Below are 17,007 nucleotides of genomic sequence, written 5' to 3'. Positions count from 1 at the left end.
CTGGAAATGTGTGACTCCTTCAAGGTCACCCACCTTGTAATAATGGGTCAGGTGATCAGGAGGGGGAGCTAGGGTTTTGCCTAGGTTTCTTCTATCACAGAGATTGGAGCTTCATCTGCTCAGAATCAAGTTCCCATTAGCTAACTGAGCCAATAGCTCAGCATTAAAAAAAAAAAAAAAAAAGGTTTTTAAGTAATTTCTACACCCAACATGGGTCTCAAACTTTCAACCCTGAGATCAAGAGTCGCATCTGAGCTAATAGTATCTTTAAGGGGACTTTCCTTTTGTTACTCACCATTCTAATGTTCAAGACTCTGGTTATGAAGGAGGAAACACTCCTTAGGTTCTTTGTAAAACAGTTGTATTATTTGTAAGGTTGTTGTCAGGGTTTAATGAGAAAAGGTGGGTAGAACTCGTACTTACAGTGTCATGCTGGTCCTTTAAGAAGCATTCAATGAATGCTATTTATTCCTATTATCAACGACCCCACCTTTCTCCTCTCCAGCTAGATCCCAAGGTGTGTTTGCTGGTATACATTCTTATACTTAGAGAAACATCATGCTAAGCATCAGGGGATATGAATGCTGCATAAAGCTGACACCTTTGGGGCCATCTCTGTTGGGTGCTGCCCTCACTGTATAAATGAAGAAAGGGAGGCTTTATTCACAAAAGCTCTCTGCATCTAGCATCCCTTATTTTTCCTTTCTCTTAGCTTATGATTTGGGTTCTTATTTTACTGTGAAAATAAAAGTAATCAAAAGAAAACATAGTAGGGCACCTGGATGGCTCAGTCAATTAAGTGTCTGACTCTTGATTTTGGCTCAGGTCATGATCTCCCAGTTGGTGAATTTAAACCTCGAGTTGGGCTCTGCTCAGAGCCTGTTTCGGATTATCTGTCTCCCTCTCTCTTTCTGCTGCTCCCCTGCTTGGCCTTTTTCTCTCTCAAAAATAAATCAATAAAACATTAAAAAAAAAGAAAAGAAAACAGTTATCTTTCTACCACCAATCTGGCCAATTTACACCCCCCTTCCTCTTTTATATACATAGACTTCCATCTTGTTACAATGAGTCATTCTTGCCACTATTTAAGCCAACTGTCACTCCGCCATTCCCATCCCTCACCCCTACCTACCCCACCCTTCAGTTCTATACTTCAGTCTATTCCTTTTTACCTTTCTTCTGTATTATTCCCTTTCTCCTATATTATCAAATTTTCTGCTAGATCATTCCCATTAGTATACAAATGTGCACTGATATCTGCCATCTTAAAAAATAAAACAAACTTTCTTTGACCACATGGCCTTCTAGTCCTTTGCTCCTAATACTGGTGCAAGATATTCTATTATGTGGATCCCTGTGCTTTATTTGTTCACTACTCCCATGATTGCCTCCAGCTTCCTGCTACCACAAATGATGCTGTAGGTGGACATTTCTCCTTCAGTTCTGTGATAATTTCTCATGTGTATTGAGCTCCACACTCTGGAATGTCATACCATGGTGGGATTTCTATATCTCAACTTCCTCGCCAACATTTAATGTTACTCAAGTTGCCAATTTTTCAATGTGCCATGAATTTAAAATATCTCCTTGCATTTATTTTTCTTTTTTTTAATGTTTATTTATTTTTGAGAGTGAGAGAGACAGAACACAAGCGGGAGAGAGGCAAAGAGACAGAGAGAGGGAGACACAGAATCTGAAGCAGACTACAGGCTCTGGGCTGTCAGCATAGAGCCCAACTTGGGGCTGGAACTCAGGAACTGCAAGATCATGACCTGAGCCAAAGTCAAACGCTCAACCACCCAGGTGCCCCTCCTTGCATTTCTTTAATCATTAATATGTTTGAGCATCTTCTCAATTTTTTTCTCACTTTTGGTTTTTCTTTTTTATGAATTGCCTATTTGTTTTCCTTTGCCAATTTTTCTATAGGGATTCCCATATTTTTCCATTGACTTGCATCAGTTTATTGTATAGTTCAGATATCAGTCCTTTGTTAATTTTAAAAATTGCAAATATTTCTTCCCAACTTTCATCATTAACTCTGTCAATAATATTGTTTAATGGGGTGCCTGGGTGACTCAGTTCATTAAACATCTCATAAGCTCAGGTCATGATCTCACAGTTCGTGAGCTTGAGCCCCACATCAGGCTCTACCCTGACAGTATGGAACCTGCTTCAGATTCTGTCTCCCTCTCTCTCTGCCCCTCCCCTATCCGCACTCTCCTTCTCTCTCTCTCTCTCTCTCTCATAAATAAATAAATAAATAAATAAATAAGCATTAAAAAATAATATTGTTTATTGAACAGACATCTTTAATTTTGGTATAATTTAATCAATATTACTTCTTATGTTTTGTGATCTGGATAATTTTAAAGACTTCTCCACCCACTTATTGAGGTATAATTGAAATATAATCAATTTGCAATAAACTGCATGTATTCAAAGTCCACAACTTGATGACTTTTGATATATGTATATAACCATAACCACAATCAAGATAATGAATTTATCCATCACCCAGGAACATTCCTTCATACCTTTTTGTAATCCCTCCTTCCTAATCTCACCCTGCCTTACCACATCTTATGTATATCCAATTGTTTGAGTATTATTTATTTACTGATAGTGGATTTGTAATACTAAAAAAACCAAACTGTACTACATAGTAAAAATGGGCATTTGTTTTTCATTATTTTTAGGGAAGAAAGTTTCAGGTTTTACACACAGACTCCTTTGAACTGGATCTTATGAAATAAATACACAGAAGAGGTAAAAGGTATAGTAAGTTTCATATTACATAAAACTCCTGTGAGAGTGATTAATGCAAAAAATTAACAAACAAAAACACGCAATTAGAACTAATACATACATTAAAAAAAAGATTCCTGGCTACAACCACAATATTACCCAATCAATAGTAGTTATCTTGGTTCTAAAACTAGGTATTGAAAATGCATGAAATGAATGTTATCGGTTCCTCTCACTTATGTATATACATACAAATATTGTAAGGAAAAAAAAAGCGAATATTCTAAATAAAATACCAGTTAACTTAATCAGTGTGTTATTTACTTTTTTTAAAGCTTTATTTATTTATTTTGAGATAGAGAAAGAGAGAGAGAGAGAGAGAGAGAGCGAGCGAGCTCGTGAGGGGCAGAGAGAGAGAGGGAGAGAAAATCCCAAGCAGGCTCCGCGATATCAGCTCAGAGCCCTATGTGGGGCTTGATCTCCCCAACCATGAAATCAAGGTTGAGCTGAAACCAAGAGTCAGAGGCTTACCCAACTGCTGAGCCATCCAGGTGCCCCAAGAAATTAGAATATTAATCAAAGAGTTTTCTACCCAAAAGTCTCAACCCAGATGATTTTATAGGCATATTCTACTGACTTCCAAGAATAGTTTCTCACTACTTTATGAGTTTTTCAGGAACCAGAAAAAGAGTGTGCAATAATTATTTATTTATTTAATGTATTTATTTTAAGTAGGTTCCATGCCCAAGGTGAGGCTCAAGCTCATGACCATGAGATCAAGAGTCCCATACTCTACCGACCAAGCCAGCCAGGCACCTGGAGATAATTTTTTATGTTTATTTATTTTGAGAGAGAGAGAGAGAGAGAGAGAGAGCAGAGGAGGGGAGAGAGAAAGAGAAAGAGAGAGAGACTCCCAAGAAGGCTCTGCACTGTCATCAAAGAGCCCAAAACAAGGCTCTGTCCTACAAACTGTGAGATCATGACATGATCCCAAATCAAGAGTTGGATGCTTAACCAACTCAGCCACCCAGGTGGGATTCTCCTCTCTCTCCCTCTCTCTGCCCCTCCCCTGCTCATGAGCACAAGAGGCTCATGCAGGAGTATGTGCACGCTCTCTCTCTCTCAAAAATAAATAAACATTTAAAAATATTTTGTACTTTCTTTAATGTTTGCTGGCATTTTCAAGTTTTGAATTTCTTCCTGACCCATTTGCTCAGATAATTAAAATCTCTTTCTAATAACTGATTCATTCTTTAAAAAAAATTTTTTTTTGTTTTACTTTTTATATTTGAGAGAGACAGTGTGTGAGCAGGGGAGGGGCAGAGAGATGGAGACAGAATCTGAAGCAGGCTCTAGGCTCCAAGCTGTTAGCACAGAGCCGGACATGGGGCTCAAACTCACGAGGAGTGAGATCATGACCTGAGTGGAAGCAGGGCACCTAACTGACTGAGCCACCCAGGCATCCCACTGATTCATTGTTGAGTTGAATGCTTTTTCATTTGTGCCCAAACTTTTTTTTTCTTTCAAATGTATTTAATATTCTACATCTCTAATTAAAGCTTTAGTTGTATCCTACATTAAAATAATAATAATAATAATAATAATAATAATAATAATAATAAAAACAAGGGGTGCCTGGGTGGCTCAGTCAGTTGAGTGTCTGACTTTGGCTCAGGTCATGATCTCAAGGTTCATGAGTTCAAGCCCTCATGGGGCTCACTGCTGACAGTCCAGAGCCCACTTCCAGTCCTCTGTCTCTGCCTCTCTCTGCCCCTCCCTCACTCGTGCATGCTCTCTCTCAAAAATAAAATGAACATTAAAAATTAAAAATAAATAAATAAATAAAAATAGTTGTATCCTAGAAAATATGACAAACTTTTATTTAAAGTATTTCATAATTTCTCTTACTCTTTTTTTTCCCCTCTTACTCCTTTTTTAATTCAAGATTTACTAACAGTATGTGCTTAGGTTCCAGACATTTGGGGATTTAAAAAGCTATCCATGGGGCGCCTGGGTGGCTTAGTTGCTTAAGCGTCTGCCTTCAGCTCAGGTCATAATGTTGCAGTCTGTGAGTTTGAGCACCACATGGAGCTCTGTGCTGACAGTTCGGAGCCTGGAGCCTGCTTCAGATTCTGTGTCTCCATCTCTCTCTGCCCCTGCCCTGCTCATGATCTATCTCTCTCTCTCAAACATAAATAAACATTAAAAAAAATTTTTAAGCTATCCTTTAATTAGTTATTTCCCATGTGATTGTGTTACAGTCATAGAACATAGGCTGTGTTATACTGATGCTTTGAAATGTAGTATTGGGGTGCCTGGCTGGTTCAGTCCATGGAGCATCAGACTCTTGATTTTGTGGTCATGAGTTCAAGCCCCACCTTGGGCACAGAGATTACCTTAAAAAATTAAGAATAAAAATAAATTTAGAAAAAATTAAAATGTAATATTAAGACTTCTTTTGTAAGTTAGTACATAGTCATCTTTTGTAATGTTTCATATGTACTAGAAAAAGCATACTATCTGTTTGTTAGATGTAGAATTCTCCATATACAATACACTGAACTCACTGTATTATTCACATCTTCTGTATCTCTGCTTATTGTGTCTGCTTCATCCATCTGTTTCTAAGAGAGCTCTGTAAACATTTCCAGTTCCAATAGTTGATTTATTTATGTTTGTTCCTAAATTTATTGTTTTTTTTTCAATATATGAAATTTATTGTCAAATTGGTTTCCATACAACACCCAGTGCTCATCCCAAAAGGTGCCCTCCTCAATACCCATCACCCACCCTCCCCTCCCTCCCACCCCCCATCAGCCCTCAGTTTGTTCTCAGTTTTTAAGAGTCTCTTATGCTTTGGCTCTCTCCCACTCTAACCTCTTTTTTTTTTTTTCCTTCCCCTCCCTCATGGGTTTCTGTTAAGTTTCTCAGGATCCACATAAGAGTGAAAACATATGGTATCTGTCTTTCAATTTATTGTTTTTTATAAGTGCAAAAGGGGAGAATAAAAGTACTTTTTCACATGCCTCTAATGAAGAGTATGAATTACCACATGTAAAGCCTATATAGAGCATGCCTGGCTCTATTGAGTAACATAGAAGTTACTCAATACGGTTAACTATTTATTTATTTATTTATTTATTTATTTATTTATTTATTTATTTATTTTGAGAGAGAGAAAGAGTTGGGGAGGAGCAGAGAGAAAGGGAGAGAGAGAATCCCAAGCAGGCTTCAAGCTGTCAGTGCAAAGCCCAATACTGGGCTCAATCCCACGAACCAGGAAATCATGACCTGAGCTGAAATCAAGAGTTGGACGTTGAACCGAATGAGCCACTCAGGCACCCTTGATTTTATTTTTAAGTAATCTCTACATAAAACTTGAGGCTTGAACTTACAAGCCTGAGATCAATGGGGTGCCTGGGTGGTTCAGTTGATTAAGCCTCTCTGACTCTTGATTTCGGCTCAGGTCATGATCTCATGGTTCATGGGTTCAAGCCCCATGTTGGGCTCTGTGTGATGTTGGGCTCTGCGTGGAGCCTGCTTGGGTTCTGTCTCCCTCTCTCTCTGCCCTCCCTTGCTCTCTATCTCTCTCAAAACAAATACACGTTAAAAAAGTTAAAAAACAAAACAAACAACCCTAAGATCAAGAGTCGCATGCTCTACCAGCTAAGCCAGCCAGGTACCACTTAACTATTACTATTTATATATTTTGAGCCTATATTGCCAAGCACATTTATGTTGGTTATGTTTTCTTGCTTTCTTTGTTTATTTTATCATTATGTAATGCTATCTCCTTGGTTCATAATTTTTGCCTTGAATTTTATCGCATAGTAAAACCCCAATTTTGGGGCACCTGGGTGGCTTAGTCAACTGAGTGTCTGACTCTTGATTTCAGCCCAGGTCATGATCTCGCAGTTCTTGGGTTCAAGCCCACATCAGGCTCTGATGCTGGCAGTACAGAGCCTACTTCGGATTCTCCCTCTCCCTCTCTATCTCTGCCCCTCCCTCCCTCATCTGTTCTCTCTCCCTCTCTCTCAAAAATAAATAAAATTAAAAAAATTTTTATCAGTGAAGCTAAAAGGCAATTGACAGAATGGGAGAAGATATTTGCAAATGACATATCAGGTAAAGGGTTAGTATCCAAAATCTATAAAGAACTTACCAAACTCAACACCCAAAAAACAAATAATCCAGTGAAGAAATGGGCAAAAGACGTGAATAGACACTTCTCCAAAGACATCCAGATGGCGAACAGATGCATGAAAAAAATGCTCAACATCACTCATCGTCAGGGAAATACAAATCAAAACCACAATGAGACACCACCTCACACTTGTCAGAATGGATAAAATGAACAACTCAGACAACGACAAATGTTGGCAAGGATGTGGAGAAAGAGGAACACTTTCACCCTGCTGGTGGGAATGCAAACTGGTGCAGCCACTCTGGAAAACAGTATGGAGGTTCCTCAAAACACTAAAATTAGAACTACCCTACAGCCCAGCAATTGCACTACTAGATATTTATCCGAAGGATACTGGTGTGCTGTCTCAAAGGGGCCCATGCACCCCACTGTTAACAGCAGTGCTATCAACAATAGCCAAAGTATGGAAAGAGCCCAAATGTCCATTGACAGATGAATAGATAAAGAAGATGTGGTATACACACACACACACACACACACACACACACACACACAAGATGTGAGATATATATATATATATATATATATATATATATATATATATATATGGAATATTACTCAGCAATCAAAAAGAATGAATCTTGCCATTTGCAACTACGTGGATGGAACTAGAGGGTATTATGCTAAGCGAAATTAGTCAGAGAAAGACAAATATCATATGACTTCACTCATATGAAGAATTTAAGATACAAAACAGATGAACATAAGGGAAGGGAAGCAAAAATAATATAAAAACAGGGAGGGGGACAAAACACAAAAGACTCTTAAATATAGAGAACAGAGGATGGCTGGAGGGGTTGTGGGAGGGAGGGAAGGTCTAAATGGGTAAGGGGCCTTAAGGAATCTACTCTTGAAATCATTGTTGCACCATATGCTAACTAACTTGGATGTAAATTAAACAATAAATAAATTTAAAAAGTAATAAAAAATATAAACAACTATAAAAAATTTTTTAAAGATAAATAAATAAATAAAACCCTAATTTGTTTTATGTTTATTTTTTTTTTCCTGGCAAAGTGTTTCCCTTGATCACACATTCAGTTCTAGGGAAACCATCCCTTTTCTTTTTTTTTAAGTTTATTTGTTTTGAGAGAGAGAGAGAGAGAGTGGAGGAGGGGCAGAGAGACAGGGAGAGAGCGAGAATCCCAAGCAGACTCTGAACTGTCAGCAGCGGAGCCCAATGTGGGGACTCAAACCCACGAACCCGTGACCCAACCTGCAGTTGGATGCCTCACTGACTGAGCCACCCAGGTGCTCCTGGGAAGCCATTTCTAAGATCGAGATTGAAGGACAGGCAGTTTATTAGTGAGTGCTCTTGGGATTGGCAATTGCAGGAAAGAAAGGAAGCAAGAGTGGCCAGATGGAAAAGTTGATTGCTGAGCAGTCACAGTGCTTCAACTAATTGTGAAGGGAACTCTGAAAAAAGGTTACTATCTCACCCTCTGGAGAGCCAGTGTTTTACCAAGGCATGTGACATACTTGCTACTTCCTGCTCAACCAGTCCATGTTGCATGATGTTATCAACATAGCAGCTCAATATAGTGATGCTCTGAGAGATGCCTAGCTGGTTAGGTCTCTTCAGATCGTTTAATGACAGAGAGCAGAAGAGCAAACATACCCCTCGGGTAAGACTATAAATGTACATTGTTGCCTTTTCCAAGTGAAGGTGAACTGTTTCTCCAATGTGAACTGTTTCTCGAATGTGCACTGTTTCTTTTCTTCTTTCTGATAGGGATGGAAAAGAATGCATTTGCCAGATCAAGGATTGCATACCATGTACCTGTTCATCTGCTCTAGCAATGATACCACATCAGGCAAGGCAGCTACAAGTAAGGCTACTACTTGGCTGGATTTACAATAGTTCACACACATCCTCCAGTATCTGTCTGGTTTTCACAAGGACCAGAAATTGGTGAATTAAATGAAGATATTATGGAGACTATTACCATTGCTTTTTTTTTTTTTTTAAACAGTCCAGGGGTCTTGTATTCTTTTTACACCTGTCATGAATCCATAACGAATGGGTTCCAGCAGCTCAGGCTCCTTTCTACTGGTTGTCATAAAGTATACTTCTCTGGGTAAACAGGCTGGGGCTTCAATTGAACCCAAGTACCTTTCTCTTTGGGCTTCTTTCTTTTTTAAGTTTATTTATTTTGAGAGAGAGAGAATGTGAGCAGGGAAGGGGCAGAGAGAGAGGGAGAGAATCCCAAGCAGGTTCAGCATTGTCAGTGTAGAGCCTGCTGGGGGGCTCGAACTCTTGAACCGTGAGATCATGACTTGGGCAGAAATCAAGAGTCAGACACTTAACTGACTGAGCCACTCAGGTGCCCCTCTTTAGCTTCTTTCTTGATCATTTTCCTTCACACAGTTCAGGAAGCTGTCTCAGCTCTTAGAGTGCTTGTTAAATGCAGTATGTATATTAATTCTCTCGGCAAGAATCTTGCCCTTATTTGTTTACAACAATGCCAAGAGCATGCTGGGTAACACTGTAGACTGCTCCAGTTTTGCCATGGGAACATTTGTGGGGCATTCCTTTTTGAATAGTGCCCATTCTCTTGATGTCTACAATATTACATTTCTTTTAGATTCACACGTTAGTGGTGAAAGGAACAACTCCATGTTTTTTAAAAGGCTTATTTTCTAAAAATAAAATCTTAAAAAAAATTTTTTTTAATTTTTAAGTAATTTCTACACCCAAGGTGTGGCTCTGACAACCAAAATCAGGAGTCACATGCTCTAGAGTTGCCTGGGTGGCTCGGTCTGTTAAGTGGCCGACTCCTGGTTTAGGCTCAGGTCATGATCCCACTGTTGGTGGGACCACTTTGGGATCTGTGCTGGCAGTATGGAGGCTGCTTGGGATTCTCTCTCTCCTTCTCTCTCTCTGCCCTTCCCCACATGCGTGCACTCTCTCTCTCTCAAATAAACTTAAAAAAATTAGCAAACTAGAAATAGGAGTTAAAAAATTTTTGATAGAGGGGGCTCAGTCGGTTAAGCAGCTGACTCTCGATTTTGGCTCAGGTCATGATCCCAGGGTTCCTGAGTTTGAGCCCCATATCACTCCGCACTGACCATGTGGACCTTACTTAGGATTCTCTCTCGGTAAAATATTGAAAGTTTTCCCTGTTTTAGAAAATGAATTATTGTGGGGTGCCTGGGTGGCTCAGTCGGTTAAGCATCCAATTTCAACTCAGGTCATGATCTCAAGGTTTGTGAGTCCAAGCCCTGCATCAGGCTGTCTCCTGTCAGCAGGGAGCCTGCTTTGGATCCTCTGTCTCTCTCTCTCTCTCTCTCTCTGCCCCTCCCCTGCTTACGCACCTGCTCTCATTCTCTCTTTCTCAAAAATAAATATTTAGAAAATGAACTATTGTTACATCCTACAATGTGAATAAACCTTGAAAACGTTATATTTAGTGAAAGAAAGCCCAAAATACAAGATCACATATTGTATGATCCCATTTATATAAATTATTCAGAGGAGCTAAATCCATAAAAATGGGAGATTGGTGGTTGCCAAGAGCTGGGGATAGGGGGAATAAGGAGTGTGATTGCTTAATGGACATGGGGTTTTATTATGGGGTGTGAAAATGATTTAGAGCTAGATAAAGGTGATGGTTGCATAATATTGTGAATGAACTGAATGACACTGAATTGTAATTTTCTTTTCTTGTAATGCATTTTTCTGGCTTTGGTGTCAGGGTAATGCTAGTCTCATGGAATGAGTTAGCACATTCCTCCTCCTCCTCCTTTATTTTCTTTTTTAAGAGTTTGAAAAGGATTGGTGTTAATTCTTTAAATGTTTGGTAGAATTCATCAGTAAGCCATCTGGTCCTGACTTTTTTTGTTGGGAGGTTTTGGTTACTGATTCATTATCTTTACCTGTTACAGGCCTGTTCAGATTTTATGATTTCTGCTTGAGTCAGTTTTGGTAATTCCTGTGTTTCTAGGGATTTTCCCATTTCACATAGGTAATCTAATTTGTTGGTGTACAATTGTTTGTAGTATTCTCTCACACTCCTTTTTATTTCTGTAAGTTTGGTCGTAATGTCTTCACTTTTACTTCTGATTTTAGTTATTTGTGTCCCTGTCTTAGACTAGCTAGCTAAGTTTTGTCAATTTTGTTATTTTCCACGAAGACTCAGGTTTCATTTATTCTATTATTTTTCTATTCTCTATCTCTTTTCTAATATTTATTGTTTCCTTCCTTCTGCTAGCTTTTCGTTTAGTTTGCTCTTCCTTTGCTGTATCTTCCTCTTCTTTTTAACCTGTAAACGGTGGAAGGTTCTAGAGTTTGGTCCTTGAACTGTTTTACTATCTACTCTCACTTTCTAAGTTAGGAAAGGGGGAAGATCCAGCAAAGAGGACAGAGAGCAAATGTTCAGTGAGGTAGGAGGAAAACCAGAAAAGAAGTGTCTCACAAGACAAGCAAAGAAAGACTTTTAGTTAGCAGGCACTGGGGCGCCTGGGTGGCTCAGTCGGTTAACTGTCCAACTTCCACTCAGATCATGATCTTGCAGTTCGTGGGTTTGAGCCTCGCTTTGGGCTCTGTGCTGACAGCTCAGAGCCTGGAGCCTGCTAGGATTCTGTGTCTCCCTCTCTCTCTGCCCCTCCCCGCCTCACACTCTGTTTCTCCCAAGAATAAATAAACATTAAAAAAAAGTAAAAAATATATAATAAGCAGGCACACATACTGCTGGGAGAGCAAGAAAGATGAAGATGGAGAATGGCCAGGGATTTGGTCACATATGGAGGTTTTTGATGACCCTAACAAGACAAATTTCTCTCACATGGTAGGGATTACACTTGATTTATAGTGTGTATAGTGAAGAGAGAAATGGAGAAACTATTGAAGACTATAAGGTTTTATCAAAAGAACTCAAGAGCCAACCTTAAGAGGCTTCCAATATAGCCATCCCAATTTAACAAAGATAATAACCACAATGTAACACATTAAATAGATTTAAATTCATGAGTTCATAATGTTACTTAAAAAAAAATACTAGTCATTGTAAGATGATAGGGTACCAACCCACTATTTTGAAAACTAGATAAAGTATCAAACATTTATCTTGCCTTTTCTTACATCTTATTTATTTTTGAGAGAGAGAGAGAGCACAAGTTGGGGAGAGGCACAGAGAGAGGGAGACACAAAATCCGAAGCAGGCTCCGGGCTCTGAGCTGTCAGCACAGAGCCCCACGCGGGGCTCGAACCCACAAACCGTGAGATCATGACCTGAGCAGAAGTCTGACACTCAACCGACGGAGCCACCCAGGTGCCCCTATCTTGCCTTTTCATCTACTACTCTGAGGGGAAGTTCTTCATTATAAAAATATGGCAGCTAATAAGTGAAGAAGGAATAATACAATGAGAATATCAGCACTTTGAGCAACAATAGAGAGATAACCAGATAGTATATGATAACCAGATAGTATATGCCTCCTGATGTAAGAATTCACCACCATCTATGAAGTAGGCTTACTAAAATAACCAAATCCAGAGGCACCTGGTGGCTCAGTTGGTTAAGCACCTGACTTCAGCTCAGGCCACGATCTTGTGGTTTGAGAGTTCAAGCCCCATGTTGGGTTCTGTGCTGACAGCTCGGAGCCTGGAGCCTCCTTCAGATTCTGTGTCTCCCTCTCTCTCTGTGCCCCTTCCCCACTCACACTCTGTCTCTCTCTTTCAAAAATAAATAAACATAGAGGGCACCTGTTGGGATGAGTACTGGGTGTTGTATGGAAATCAATTTGACAATAAATTTCATATTAAAATAAATAAATAAATAAAATATATACACAGCAATAAAAAAAATAAAATGTGACTGCTAGAAAATTATAAATAAATAAACATTAAAAAATTAAAAAAAATCAAATCTGAATCTTAGCCTCTCAATCCAATACCAATTTGCAAGAAATTCATAAAACAAAGGAAAGACACCACTTGGCAAAATCCAGAACATGGGAAATTCTATAGGATAACAATCTAGTTTCTTCAACAAATAAATTGCAAGAGAAAAATACTCCAGAAAATTAACTGATGATCGTTTATCTATTTCCCCTAAATATCTCCAGGATACAGAATGCCTGAAACAGTCATTACAGACAGGGTTGGGCCATTTATAAGAGTTAGAAAAAAAAAATTTTTTTATGGTACGCCTGGGTGGCTCAGTTGGTTGAGCATCCAACTTCAGCTCAGGTCATGATCTCGCGGTTCATGAGTTTGAGTCCCACCTCAGGCTCAGAGCCTGGAGCCTGCTTGGAATTCTGTGGCTCTATCTCTCTGCCCCTCTCATGCTCTGTCTCTCACTGCTCTTAAAAATAAGTAAACATACCTAAAAATTTTTTTTTAAATTTTAGTTAGAAATGCTTTTACTCTCTCTAAAAGCATACTAAATTTCTTTTTATAAAATTTAAAAATCTGTTTATATGTTTAAAATATATCTCAAAGGATTTATAAGAAACTGCCTATAAGAAAGGGAACTGAATGCAAGATATCAGTGTTCATCCTTTTGTACTTTTTTACGTTTTATTCATGTTTTATGTAGTCAAACATAAAATAATTGGAAAGGAAAGAAGGAGGGAAGGAGACAGGAAGGAAGAAAGGAAGAAAGAAGGAAGGAAGGGAGGAAAGAAAATCTTCAGACCTATTATGTTGCTCTGAAATATCTACCAAGTGGGCTTAGTTCTACCCTCTGGCTAATCCCCCTTCTATATAACAACTCTTCAGATCTTTGAATATATCTCTTTTCCACTTTATTTTTTTAGTGTTTACTTATTTTTGAGAGGGGGGAGGGGCAGAGAGAGAGAGAGGAATAGAAGATCTGAAGCGGGCTTTGCACTGAGAACAGCAAGCCTGATGTAGGACTTGAACTCATGAACCACTAGATCACAACCTGAGCCAAAGTCAGATGCTCAAGTGACTAAGCCACCCAGGCATCCCTCTTTTCCACTTTAGTTTTCTCTTCTCCAGCTAAATGTTTCCACATACTCCCCTTATTCTTCAAGTTACTTAGTTAACCATCTCCTCTCTATTGCTCTGGCCTCTCTTAGCTGTACATGGTCCAGTTTGTCAATGTGTATAGCCCAGGACTGAATATCAGGTTACAGGTGGGACTATCACTTAGCACATCCTAAAAACTATGTCCATAAATGGGAACAAAGAGTAAATAAAATGACTCAGCAATTCCATTGCTGGATGAAAACATACATCCCCACAAAAACTTGTACATGAATGTTTATAGCGGCATGATTCATCATAGCCAAAAAGATGGTGAAGAAAACCAGAATACATCACCCCAAAATATGCTCTTTGACATAAAATTATTTTGAGCTAAAGGCAACTAAGAAGGAGCAAACACATAAAAAGCTCTCTCTCTAAAAAGGCAATTAAGAAGGAGCAAACAGGGGCGCCTGGGTGGCTCAGTCGGTTAAGCATCCGACTTCGGCTCAGGTCATGCTCTCACGGTTCGTGGGTTCGAGCCCTGCGTCGGGCTCTGTGCTGACAGCTCAGAGCCTGGAGCCTGCTTCTGATTCTGTCTCTCTCTGTCTCTGCCTCTCCCTTACTCACGCTCTGTCTCTGTCTCTCAAAAATAAATAAATGTAAAAAAAAAAAAAAAAGGAGCAAACACATAAAAAGCTCTTTCTCTCTCTCTAACCTCCTCCTTTTCTGCCTAAGGGCAGATATAAATTCTTTATTAGAGATGCTCTAGACTCTTATCAGCTCAGAGATGGCACCAGAGAAATCTGCAAACAAACCTTCCTTCCTTAGTTTCCTCCCATATGTTTACCTTCCTAGTTTGCTGTCCTTTGAAGCCTAAAACTCTTTTCCTTCATCCTGTCATTTGTCCATAAATGTATTGCTCTTTGTTGAAGATGCTATATTAGCCAGAGTTCTAAGCTACCACTTTGAACTACTTTTCACTGAGTTTTCTCTTCTGTGATGTGTGCTGCATATATTAATAAGCTTGTTCGTTTTATCTTGTTAATCTATCTTTTTGTTAAAGAGCCCCAGCTGAGAACCTAAGATGGGTAAAATTTGCCTCCCCTACAATGGAAAAAACCAAAATGTCCATCAACAGAAAAATGCATAAACAAAATGTGGCATATCCAAACAATTAAATATTATTTGCCTATAAAAAGAACAGAGTACTGGGGTACCTGGGTGGCTCAGTCAGTTGAATGTCCAACTTCAGCTCAGGTCATGATTTCACGGTTCCCGAGTTTGAGCCCCGCATCATGCCTACTGCTGTCAGCACAAAGCCTGCTTTGGATCCTCTGTGCCCTCCTCTCTCTGCCCCTCCCCTGCTTGCGCGCGCTCTCTCTCTCTCTCTCCCGAAAAATAAAATTAAATTAAATTAAAATAAAATAAAATAAAATAAAAAATAAAAAAAAGAACAGAGTACTGACACATGCTTACAACTTGGATGAATGTTGAAAACACTTTGCTAAATAAACGGGGTGCCTGGGTGGCTCAGTCGGTTAAGCATCAGACTCTTGGTTTCAGCTCAGGTCATGATCTTGCAGTTCGTGAGTTGGAGCCCCACATCCAGCTCTATGGTGACAGTGTGGAGCCTGCTTGGGATTGTCTCTCTCCCTCTTTCTCTGCCCCTCCCCTGCTCTCTCTCTCTCAAAATAAATAAACTTAAATTTAAAAAAAAAAGAAAGAAAACATTATGCTAAATAAAGAAGGCAGTCAGAAAGGTCCATGTATTATGTAATTCCATTATTATTAAAGTCCAAAAAAGGGTAATCTATTGAGACAGAAAGTAGGTTAGTAGTTACTTAGGGCTTAGGGAGGGGAGTGATGGGATAGAAGAATGATAGGCAATGGATACAGGGTTTCTTTTTTGAGGTGATGAAAATATTCTAAATTTGACTCCTGGATGGATGCACCGCATCTATTAATCTACTAAAAATTACTGAATTGTACACTTTAAATGGGTTAACTATATAATATGTGAATTATCTCTCAATGTAAATTTTTAAAACAAAAATTTTTAAAGGAATAAATTGGAGTGCCTGGGTAGCTCAGATGGTTAAGCATCCAACTCTTGATTTTGGCTCAGGTCATAATCTCATGGTTCATGGGATCAAGCCCCATGTTGGGCTCTGCGCTGACAGTGGGGAGCCTGCTTGGGAGTCTCTCTCCTTCTCTTGTTGCTCCTCCCCAACCCCCCCTCAAAATAAATAAACTAAAAAAAGAACAAAATAAAAGGAATAAATTAACATCCTTAGTTTCATCACAGTATCACTTCATAATATGTTATTGCTAATTTGTCTTTCTTCAAGCTATTATTAAACCAGCCTATATTTGTTCATCAGTTATGAATTTGGGGCCTGAATGAATGAGCTTTCATTTATCTTGCCTAATTATCATCTTTTTCAGATTAATCATTTTTCTGGCCATTCTATTACCTTTTGGATTCTGATTATATTTTCCACTGTGCAAGTTATCTGAAAATCAGATCACTGTAATTCAATGTTTTATTTACCATGTATATTCAACTGCTGGATTATTGCCATTGATTCTAATCCCATCTCTAGTTTTTATGTCCCAGAATCCATTTTCTGTACTGTAGTTTGTGATGTTAATAAAAAAGAAAGAAAGAAATCTCATCAGACCACTCCCTTACTTACAATCTTTTTTTTTCCTTAAAAAATTTTTAAAGGGTTTTCATTGCCTTCAGGGTAAAGTACAATCTCCTTAAATGCTGTACAAAGCCCTAAACTGACCCGACCCAATCGTCCAGCTTTATTTCTTACCAACAAGTTCTTTTTTTTTTAAAGTAATCTCTACACCCAATGTGGGGTTTGAACTCACAATCCTGAGATCAAGAGTCACATGCCCTTCCGACTGAGCCAGCCCAGTGGCTCCTTTCTTACCAGTTCTTTATCCCACTTCCCGTATCTGCCACAAACTGACTTTTTTCTCTCAGCCTCCAAATATGCTGCTTCTTTTGAAACATTTTTTCCTTAACAAATATTTGTTGAACCCCTACTATATTGCCAGGCACTATTCCTGAGCTCTTACGTTACTTACAGTCTAGGGAGAAACAGATAATAGA

This window comes from Lynx canadensis, chromosome B4 (genome assembly GCF_007474595.2).
Source record: "Lynx canadensis isolate LIC74 chromosome B4, mLynCan4.pri.v2, whole genome shotgun sequence".
Lineage (NCBI taxonomy): Eukaryota > Metazoa > Chordata > Mammalia > Carnivora > Felidae > Lynx > Lynx canadensis.
Note: the sequence above shows the minus strand (reverse complement) of the source record.